This window comes from Papaver somniferum, chromosome 7 (genome assembly GCF_003573695.1).
Source record: "Papaver somniferum cultivar HN1 chromosome 7, ASM357369v1, whole genome shotgun sequence".
Classification (NCBI taxonomy): Eukaryota; Viridiplantae; Streptophyta; class Magnoliopsida; order Ranunculales; family Papaveraceae; genus Papaver; species Papaver somniferum.
The window spans coordinates 218854529-218866387 of NC_039364.1; positions in this window are offsets into that span (position 1 = coordinate 218854529).

Below are 11859 nucleotides of genomic sequence, written 5' to 3' on the forward strand. Positions count from 1 at the left end.
CCGTATTTGGGAGATGCAATTGGAATTGATAAGACCTAAACTCGTGATAACAACCTTCATGTGGCCAAGTGAGAAGAGGGATGAATCAAAACTTGTAATTATTTTTGCAAAAAAGCAAAGCTTGTTGCTAGTACAAAATCAATGAAAAGGGGCTTCATTTGGATTTTTAGTGACCCAAAAATTGGTTCTAGGTATTCTTAATTCAATACCAAATGTCTAAAATAACCTTCAACTTTTCATTCAAAGATCTGCTCCTCCTCCTCTTCTTCTTCTTCTTCATAACTTCCTCTCCTTCATCAACCATAAATCATTCCTTCCTTTTTTTCAATCAAAATCATTTCACCATCTTCGATCAATCGACGGTTCGAAAAACTTATAATCGTCGATTGAATTCTCTATTAAAGATGTGGAAGAAGCATATTGATAGAAGTGATGGTAGTCAACAAACCAACTGCATCTGAAATGGTTAGATTGATTGAAACAGTAGAAAAGTTAGGTTTCAGAACCAGTTACGGTTGGGTTTTCCTCAAAAAAAAAAAAAAAAAAAAACAATCGTAATTGTGTTTACAGTTGGGTTCGACCAAAAAAAAACCCTAGCAGTAACTGATTTACAGTTAGGTTCGATCACAAAAAACCCAACCGTAACTGTTTTATAATTGGGTTCGACAAAAAAAAACCAGTCGTAACTGATTTACAGTTGGGTTTCGACCAAAAATACCCAGCCGTAACTGGTTTAAAATTAGATTTTCCTAATTTTACCTAGTTACGACTAAGAGTTCATCATCACCTAACCGTAAATTTGTCTTACGGTTAGCTACGAAGGAAAAACCCAACCGTAAACCGCTCTGAAAAACTAAAAATTTCAATTTTTTTTACTTACTTTCATCAATTTTGAGAAATAAAAAGAACATTGCTTGGGTGATTTAAAATCTAGAGTTTTAGTTAGAAAAAAATCTCCAAAGTTTCTCATTTTTTCAACTTTTTCTTCCCACCAAAATCACTTGATATGATTTTTTATCACTAACTAGATTTGTGCCCGTGCACATTTTTTTTTTAATTTGGTATGCGCGATGCCTCGTTTCGTCCCGTGGCGATGTATTTTGATTTGGTGTGTGTGGGGTTTCGTCCTTCCCCATGACGATGCATTTTTGATTTTGTGCGCGCGGGGCTTTTTTCCGCCCCGTGACAGTGCATTTTTGACTTGGTGTGCGCGGGGCTTCGTCCCGTTCCATGGCGATGCATTTTTTATTTGGTGTGACGGACAAATACATTAAATATGTGGAGAATATGTGCATATTTAATTACTTTTTTTATTATTTTCACAAAAAATATATGTGAAATATGTGGATTTTTCACCCTTTATATATTAATTTAGAAAAAAGGATAATATGGTAAGTATTCGATTTCCAAATTTGATTTGGACTTCCAAAAAATTCCTAACACGGAAAGTTAGGTTTTCATTTTGAGTTTATAATTTTGAAACCAATCAAAAGTTGTCAGGTGTCATCTCCTAAATATGTCACGTCATAAATTCCAAATTGAATTTCGTTTCCTTTTTTTTAATCTTTTTCCTATTCTTTTTAAACCGATCGTACATTGCCAAGTGACCACACCAAAACGTCTGTTTCACAAAACTCAAAAAAAAAATTATTTCGGCCAATAGGAAGTGAGGGTTTCCTCACCGTTCAACGTGAGAGCTTTATTTGTCACCGGGCATTTTTTTTTAAAATTTGGTATGCGCGGGTCTTCGTCTCTCCCCGCGGCGATGCATTTTTGATTTGGTGTGTGCGGCTTCGTCCCGCCCATGGCGATGTATTTTTGATTTGTTGTGCGCGGGGCTGCGCCCGGCCCCGTGACGGTACATTTTTGATTTGGTGTGCGTGAGGCTTCGCCCCGCCCGTGACGATGTATTTTTAATTTGATGTGGCGAGACAAATAAATTAAATATGTGGAGAATATATGCATACTTTATTAATATTTTTTTTTATATTTTCGCAGAGAATATGTGTGGAGTTTTTTCCCTTTATATATTAATTTGGAAAAGAGAGTCCTAATATGATAGGTACTCGATTTCCAAATTTATTTTCGACTTCTATAAAATTCCAAACACGGTAAGTTAGGCTTTCCTTTTGAGTCAAATCAAAAATACATCGCCACGGGACGGGATAAAGCCCTGCATACACCAAGTTAAAAGAAAAAATATACCCGATACGTAACACGAGCACAAATCTAGATTTAAAAGTTTAAAATTTCATCGTGGATTTTCGTAGATGTACCAACACAAATTATGGGCTTGAGCCCTGGATAGAAGTAAAACATGTATGGGCTCGCAGCCTCGGCTTACAAACACGCCTTAATTCAAGATCTCCTTTTTAAATTATAGTCGGTTGTCTAATCTCCAAGTAGGGGTGTGCATAAAATCCGGAACCGCGGATTTCATCAGCAACCGTCCGCAAAATTGCGGATGAAAACTAATCCTCAAGGGTCTTTGGGCCGGACACGGGTGAGTTTTCAAATCCGCAAGGTTTAGCGGTTTGATTGCGGTTGGTTTTGTAAATCCGCGGATTCACCCGCACCGTAGCTTATAAAAAAAAGAAGATAAAGTCCAGTTAAATAAAGCCCGCAAAACAAAGCTTATGAGCCTCCAGCTGGTGCCATGTATTCTACTATTTAACCTAATGGAGTTTGCTTTGAAATGAAACGAACTGAAGTTCCCCTTCGCTGAATTTCAGGTTAGTTTCAGTCCATCTGATTTTTTTGAATGGTGTTCATAACTACATTATGGAATTCTCCTTTCGGCTTATTAGTCCCTAAATACTGATTCTACTCCAAACTAGTTATTTTGTTTTTCATTATTATGCACCCAAGTTGTTTGATGTAATGCCTAGCATAGCATGTCCAAAAATTCTCTTATCGATTTTGTTTGTTTACTTTTATTTTTATTTTATTTTCCTTGTGACTAAATCCGCGGTTAAACCGCATCCAGTCTACATTACCCGCTGATTCGCGGATGTGAAATTCGCGGGTGATTGGGCCGGTCACGGTTCAATTTTCCAAATCCGCAACTTTGACGGTTTGATTGCGGGTGATTCCTAATCCGCAACCGTCCGTCCGTCGCACACCCTATTTCCAGGTATCGTGCCTTTTCTTTTTAAGAATTCTAGAAGTCTGAGAAAAAAGAGTGCCGTACAGAAAAGGAAAAAGAGTTTGTGGATATTTGATTAGTATATCCCTGGCTGAATAAGCCATTGGAGAATTTTGCACAGGTGTAATCAACATTCTGTCTAGGTTGCCAACTGGCAATATATGTTTTGCGATTGTCCCTGACATTTGAAGAAACCATACAACTATTACGGCTATTGTCATTATTGTCATTGCCCCTATATAAACTGCCGGAGTTTGTAAAACACCTGCGCTCTGATCGTAGTTTTGATATGTTGTAGTACTTGATGGTGTTTTATTAGTCTTTATATACATTATTAGGTTTTCCTCTTCAGTTAGATTTAGTTTCCTAACATGGATACGTTTTTTACTTCCAAATTTTAGCCCGACTGAGTTGTTACATTATGTAGGAATTCCAAATTTTCATGGCTTGGATTCCAAACCGAATTTGTTTTCCCTTTTTCTTTTCTTTTTCTTTTCCTATTTTTCCTAAACCAATCATACGTTGCCAAGTGTCCTCACCAGAATACTCGTTTCACAAAACTCAAAAAAGACATATTTTGGCCAATAGAAAGTGTGGGTTTCCTCACCATTCAACGTGAGAGTTTTATTTGTCTAGGCCTTTTAAGTCTTTAGATTATATAAAAAATATTATCAATCTAATTATTAGTTAATTAGATTATTAGTACTAACCACGTAAGGGGGTTGTTTAGTCATTGTAAAATTGTTTAGATAATGGGTTTTTAAAATTACTTATGGATGACCCGTATTTGTCCTATTAGGTGAAACCCCTATATTAGAATGTGATGTCTCAACAATAGTTTTCTTGTTTTTATTGGCTCATCACGTAAATCAAAATTAAAAAAGAAAAATCTTAATATTTGTACTGTTCAAGGCAGCATACTTGAAAATCTAAGTGCTCATCTTAGAACAGTATCAACATCTCCCGCATGTTCTAATCTTAAAATTAGGGAATCTTAAACAAAATAATAAAAACAGTAGACAAGATCTCAACTACAAGACAACTAAGAAATACGTATATATGTTTTTGAGATTGATATTCCTATGATCTTCTTGTCTAGATAATTACAAGTATTTCTCCGAAAGAAATGCATTTTCGTTTTAACCATTTGTTATTACTGTAAGTACTGTTTTTGGGCCCGAATTTAATAGGTACATCACGTCGTTTTCCAATAAGGTGTACCAGTTGAGACTAGTGGTACAGTTAGTTAGGTTAGTGTCAGATGCTGTTTGTAAAGGATGGTAATACGGTTATATCATGCCCCAATCCAATCAATTAATGTGTGCTGTTTGTGTACACTTTACAGTATTAATCAGGACTCAATCTTCATGTATTGATCAAGCTGATCACCATTATACTTGAGGTTCAATGCTAATTATGTTATGTAAATAAACATTATCAAGTCAAGTGGTTAAGTGGGTCACATCCAAGTCAACTTTCCAACCAAAACTATTCCAAGCTACCACTCATGGCCTGTTCGGTGACCAGAAGCAGAATTATTTATGGAGGGAGAATTCATGGACATTGTTAGATAGACGAGGTCACTAGGTCATACATGATTTGCGTCATTTTCTCCGCAAAATCTAAATGACAATAAATTTAAGTGTAATATTTTGATAATATGTCCTTTTATAAGACTCTACATTCCTCTTATGGATGTTCGTTGGTTGTTAGCATTTGACCATTATCGCCATAACGTTTAAACCGTTGCCTACACAGCCTAAATGCAATATGCAATACTCTATATGCATCACAAAAACGCATCAGTATTAGCAGCCTAATATTCTTGCTTTCTACAGTGCCATCAAGCATATGTTCATCTGCAAACATATTTATTCATATGATTGATGGCATAGCATATTAAAATCACAAGAATGAAAACTTAATAATTAAGAAAGGAGCTAAGTACAAACATCCTTCAACAAAGCAACCTGATTCTCCATATAACAAGGAGATTTAAAATCACTAATCTTCTTAGTAATAATAATTTTGTATAATCTTTCCATCCATCCTCCCTTTATCTCCCATCTCATTATCTCCTTTTGTCCTCTGGGGCTTATCTTAATATCTTTTCTTTTGACTATCTGATTAAAGAAATACTAATAAGAAGAGAAAAATGGGGACATTTTTCAAAATTAAACAACTTTTTATAAAGACAAGAGAAGGAACCCACTATAGCCAACATTAGCTGTATTTCTTTCATCTATATGCATTTTTTTTTTTCTCTTTAAACTGTTTTGTTTATGGATAACTAATACTACTATCTATTTTATTTGTGGTTGAAAGAAGTTTGAAGAATCAAATGAAATGGCTTTAATATTTTGATTTAGTCGGTTTGGTTTGACCCATCTGCCTCTAACTAAGAAGGCAATGGACGTAGCTGCTATATTTCAGTTTCATGAGATAAAGACTTCTCAACAGCCATTCAATCCCAATTTGAAAATAGATTATGGAGCCATAAGTGTGGGTTAGGGTTAATATACTAAAGCTACATTGGACCACAACCGACCCGTGCACTTTAGTACGTTAGACCCACTGGTTTTGGTGTCTATGACTGTCCGGTTTGATCGTTTATCGTTATGTTGGTTATACGACTTCTTCGCTTTCTTGTAGGCCTTAGCCAAACATCTTAATCTAAATCTAGTCACTTGGCTTAGAATTCTTGCTTAAAAGTGTTATTTCTAGTTGCTTATTGAACTTTAGTAAATACTTCCTGAGAGTATCGGCTAAAAAACAAAAAAAGTCGGGGAGTTTAATTTTGTGCACATTCTTTTAAAAAGTGTCAATCTAACATGGCATTTGTCTGGTTAGTTTATATCAAATAGTTTCGACTGATTTTACTATCTTGCGTGCTATTAATTTTTCGTTCGTATTAGAACTTGTAAAACAAAATCCCGATAGAGAGAGTATATAATCGGACTGAATCATGCTTGATTATCAAACTGAGATGGGTAAGTAGGTATGCAATATATGGAATATCAAACTCCAAATTTCTTGCTTCACGTCCAACATATCACATGGAGATGGGGATTAAATTAGTTTGGAGCTTGGCCTCATTATATCCCATCTCTATCCCATAAGTTATAATTAGGGTTGGTTGTTAGTTATTAGAAAATTCAACAAACTATTTGATTAGATATTGGGTATTATATACAGAAGCTGAACCTAACCCTCTAATTGGATTTCTTGTCGTTGTTTGGCCCTTTTACTCTTCTTTTTATCTTCCATTCCAATGCTTAGTTTTTTTATGTTCCACTCATAACTAGAGAATGAGCCGGAGTTGGTATATGTTTTCTTGCCTAAGAAAGCAAGAATCCAGGAAAGGAGAATATCAACAAATTCTACTGGTCTTGCAGGTTGTTTTTTACGTAAAATGTTTGCTTTCCTAATGAATCTGATGGTTGTAAATTATTGCCAAGTGAAAACAGGTAACTTGTCATCAGCATGCAACAACTATTCATTTTTGAGCTGACCAATGTTTTGGTAAAACTCAACTTTGGCCATGATGGATTACTACTGTTAATGCAAATTAAGCAAAGTCTCCTATCAAAATAATTATTAAGCAAAGTTTATCTCCCCAACAGTCAATTTTTTGAGTGACTTTTACTAACTATTACTAAAACAAATTATCGCCATTGTTAAGATAATCACGGTACCTCGTCGGCAGGGGATGGAAATTTCATTGTTGCTTTCAACCAAAAATATATACGCTATATGTTTCGGGGAAAATTCGAAATAAGATTTGTTTGACATAAATGGATCAAGTTCACATCCTAGTATTTTAAAATTTGTTTTGTTCGTTCTTTAAATCACCCACTAAATACTGTGAGATGAAATATCTATAGGCCGATATTTATAACTTGTCTTCACTTTTTAATATCTTTACAAGTTTATTTTTGGTTTTTTTAATTAGTAGTATAAAATAAAATGAATGAACTTTTAAATTATTAGGGGTTCCTATTATCAACGCCTGCTATAGCTAAAAAAAGATATGTTCAGTTTCCTAGCAACCTCTGATTACCTAACCAACAATATTTAAGAACAACAACTAATATATATTATTGTTTTTGTGAAACAGAACAGTGTATAATTCAAAGAAACAAACAAGCACTAGCGATTCATTTTATTTTCTAATTGGGCAATGCATTTGTCTTATCATGAAATCCTGGAATGCTTCTTCTAAATATACATTTTTATTAAGGCGCCATTAACAAGTTATAGCATTGGTTATAGGTATTAGATTAGCTAATTAGCCGATCTTGATATTATTATATTATACATTGTAGCTAATTAGAGTAAGTGTCACATGTCTATTTAACGGCCTAAAATTTTTCCTGGAACATGACCAGTAATACTCTGTGGTTCAGTGAATCAACTTCACTCACAAGTACTCAGCCTTACACACTTGCATCAAAGTATGCATCTGCCTTCGCTCTTAAGGCAATATGCAACGAAAGTCTCCATCTTCATTTCTCTCTAACTCTTTATGCCCCATAAGTATAAGAGGTTTTCCATGCATCAAACCAATTGACATACTCACACAAATCAACAACACGAGCACACAAACATATAACGCAACAAATTCATTTTATTGCATTAAGGAAGATTACATTACACAGTCCATCACATGGACCAAAACAGGGCATTCACCCTCTTGGTGAATGCCTAACTCTCTTTATAAACAGTGGTTCTTCTCTGTAAACGAACAACACCAACATTATTGATTCCTAGATTACTTATACTATTAGGATCAGGCCAAAACTTGTGTGCCACCGTTTGCACAAGCCTTGGACAGCCAAGTGTCCAAGGGATAGTTTCATAACCGCCTAAAGTGTGCATAACTGACGAGCCTCTTCTAATTTGTGCCACTTTATGCCACACCTGTCCCAAACGGTTGTGGACACTCTAATATGGTTATAAACACACTTTATAACCGTTCCAACTTGTCTCAATTCATTGACATGCTCGCAAAGCCAATAACCAACACTTGAGCCATAATGCACCACTTTTACGCCACTTTTGCGTACCACTGATGTGGCCTTGATCTGAACTTGTTAGGACGCTTTAGTTAAGCCAAATTCATTCCAACATGCTTTCCAACTGATGCTAATATGTGCCATATGCTCATATGCGTCATTCTTGCTTTACTTAGCCAATTGCTCGACAATAATGATGCAGACTCGTGCATCACTAGATTGTTTGCACTGACCAAGCTTTGGCCAGCCTTGGACTAATGCATAGGCCAACTCTTGGCCTATTCTTCACTCTTGCATCATCCTTGAGTACAAGCCAGCTCAATTCCAAGGATATGCATCAATGCCAACATCTCATGTTGTATTTGTCAACTTGGACTGTCTTGTCTTTCTCAATTAAGTTTTATTGTGTCGGCCAATAAGCTTCATCACTTGGCCACTGAATTTACAGCATAACGCCATCTTGGCGCTTTACTGGCCCTGCAGGGTCCTGCTATCTTAGCGCTCCATGGTCTATGCAATGTAGCGCCATCCTGGCTGAACATTAACTAGGCCGACTATGCTGTATCGCGTCATCTTGGAGCTTCACTAGCCTGACCGGTCATAGTAATCCATCAGAAGCACCCAACAACCTATTTAAATACATTTTCTGTTAACGTTAATTCCACTAAAACTTGGTCTTGGAGCTTTCAAATAAGATTCATGTTCTGGCTGAGCATTTTCCTTCTTGGAACCATACAAAATAAGAGATGTTCTTTTTCGAGGATCCTATACCACCATATTCTCCAATCTCGCTGGCGTCGGAAACGCTTGGATAATCATTATATTGTTTATCTGTATTCATGCTAGCATCCTAAATATATTAGCATCAATGATCATTATATTGTTTATTTGTATTCATGTTAGCATAAACGGTGGCAGTCATGGCTAACATATCAATGGAAATTTGTTTGCTTATGGATTTTTACATATAAACCTCATCTTATCTCTTTGGATAAGTCACCAAAAAACACTTTTCAGAATATCAGTACAAACAATATTTTCATATTTATTTTCCATATTTCTTGTGTCATTTTTATCATCCAATGTTGAATGTATACCCACAACATTTAAAGGCCAACTACAGGAATTCTACTTACCTATTGTTGCTCAAAATTTACACAAGGAACATGCAGTTAGATCTCAGGATCCTCACACTGCTTGGGAGCTTACGGTTTCATGTTCTATTTCCCTCCCTGATATGGGTTCTTGATAGGCACATTTTGTGTCTTATATAATCTCAATTGTATATATTATTAGTGCTCGATTTTATATTTATTATGGCTTTTTATGTCCCTGTAGGTATTTTTGGAGAAATAAGCTTTTGCGGCGAAATTGGCTAAAAAAGTGGTTTTTGCGCTCGTGGGAGAAAATTACTATACGGACTCTCACTTTGGATAAGGGGCAACCTAATCACTAAGGGGTGACCCATTTCTAGGCATCTGCTAAAGGGAGACCAACACAGGATAGGGGGAGGTCACTTTCTTCTCAAATTCGAATGAAATTTTGGCGGGAAAAATATCCAGCAAAGAACCAAACTTTGGGTTGGATTTCGAAGGTGTTTTAGTGAGATTCAATCGCCACGTGATTCAACTAAACAAGCCTGGTATAGTCGTTTGTTTGGATCGAATTGGGCTAGAAACCGAGTTGGAGCTAAACAGGGAAAGTGTTTTTACACGGACCCTATTGAGATTATTTTTAGAAGTTCTAGAGAGACTAAAGACCTAAAACTTTTTCCAAATATACATATCTATGTAAGGAAGAGTTTGAGATAAGTTGGAAAGCTCAGAAACGCGTGAAACAATTTTGGGAAGAGATTATGGCCGTAACTGCCAAGAAAAGAAAAGAAGAGATTTCGAGAAGTTTTGGGGAGATTAAATCGCTCTGTTGGCTATATATAAGTTGCTGGGAGTTCATAGAAGGGGTGTCGAGAGTTTGGGAACCTGAGGAGGGTCAGAGAAGAAGAAACCAGAGTTCGATCAAACTGTGTTTCTGCTGCTGCTGCTGCTGAAGAACACGAATAACGGACGTCCGAAGACAGTCGTTCTTCAACAGTGTTTACGACAAAATTTTGGGGGCCGCAGCTGCAGTCTCAACAACACTTCATATATATCGTTCTTCTTGTAACAGTGAACAACGCCTTTGCAACAGTTATTTCTGTTGCGATTTTTCTGTTCAATTGTTTTACTCCCTTTTAATCAACTTTTGAGCTTTATACATGTATTTTGAGATCATGATTAATATGAGGAGCTAAACCCCAACACTGGGATGACGGAGGAAACCCTATTTCACGCATGTGGTAATTTTAATAATTCTTTATGACTTTTTGCACTTATTTTAATTGATTCATGATTTTCACTAATTAGTTGTGATTTCGTTTGATGGTGTACGCTTAGACGTAAGAGCTTTTGATACACCATGCTTGTGATTTACATCTAAAGTTTTAAAAATCTATTTTTGGCAAAGAATAAGAGTCCATATTTTTAATATTTGAGCTATAATTGATTGGAGTTATTAATTGAGTCACATGAATGGAATTTGGTGGAATTCAGAATCTCAGTACCTCTCGATATTGTGACAGCTTTCCTTGTACATATTATATTAAGTCTAAAATCGAATTTCAACAAGTCCGAGAAACGAACACTTTACTTACCACTACAAAATTACATCAATTTTTGGCGTCGCCGACGCGGATTTGTATTAGGTTTTAGGTTTTAGATTTATTTTATTTCTTTTAGAATTTTTGTTCTCTTTTACTCCTTTGGTATTTTTCGATTCTTTTCAGATTGGAGTGAAGCTACAAGGTAAGAAAAAAGTACTATAAAAGGAAAGCATCGCCAAAGAAGGAAAGAAGAGGAATCCGAAAGGAGTGAAGAAGAATATTTTGTATATAGTTATTTTGTTTTATTTTTAGAAACTGTAAATAGGGTTTTAGTTTTTGTAATTTATCTTTTTATTTTTGGACACTTTTTGGACTTTATTTTTGGACTGGACATTATTTTTTAAAAACCCTACGGAAGGGTTAAGATTAAATATAAACTGTTTGCAGGGAAGGACGACAGTTACGATACTGTCTCGGCCCTCGGGTTCGTACACTGACATCGGAGTCGGTGGCCTGAGTCGACTTCAACGGTTCATCGCCCGTCTGGTACGGGAGGTAAGACTTTATCCACCCACGAATCCCCTGTCAGTGGGTTTTATTTTGTGTGACAACTCACACCCCTGCAATAGAATGTCTAACTGGTATTACAAGAGCCAATACAACGAATATCCGACTGAGTTTCAAAATGGACGTTACTACTTTGACCATAATGTGAATAGTGGTTGGGAACATCATCCTTTTCAAGGTTATGGCTCATACCTTGATGAGCCCAATTACTATCCACACACGCACCGGTCATACGAGCAAAGTTCTTATATTTCTCCTTTAGAAGAGTCCCTCAGGAAATTAGAAGGAGTCGACACGTAAGTTAGCTGAGATGAATAACTTAGTTTATGACGAAATAAAACCTTCTATAGAGGAATCCTTCAAGTTGATAGCTGAGACGAACGAAAGAATTGCTCGAAATAATCTTAATTTCCAATACAGTGATTCCAATAATACCCTTGAAAATGAGGATAGTTATTTGCATAATCAAGATGACGAGGATAAAATTGGTAACA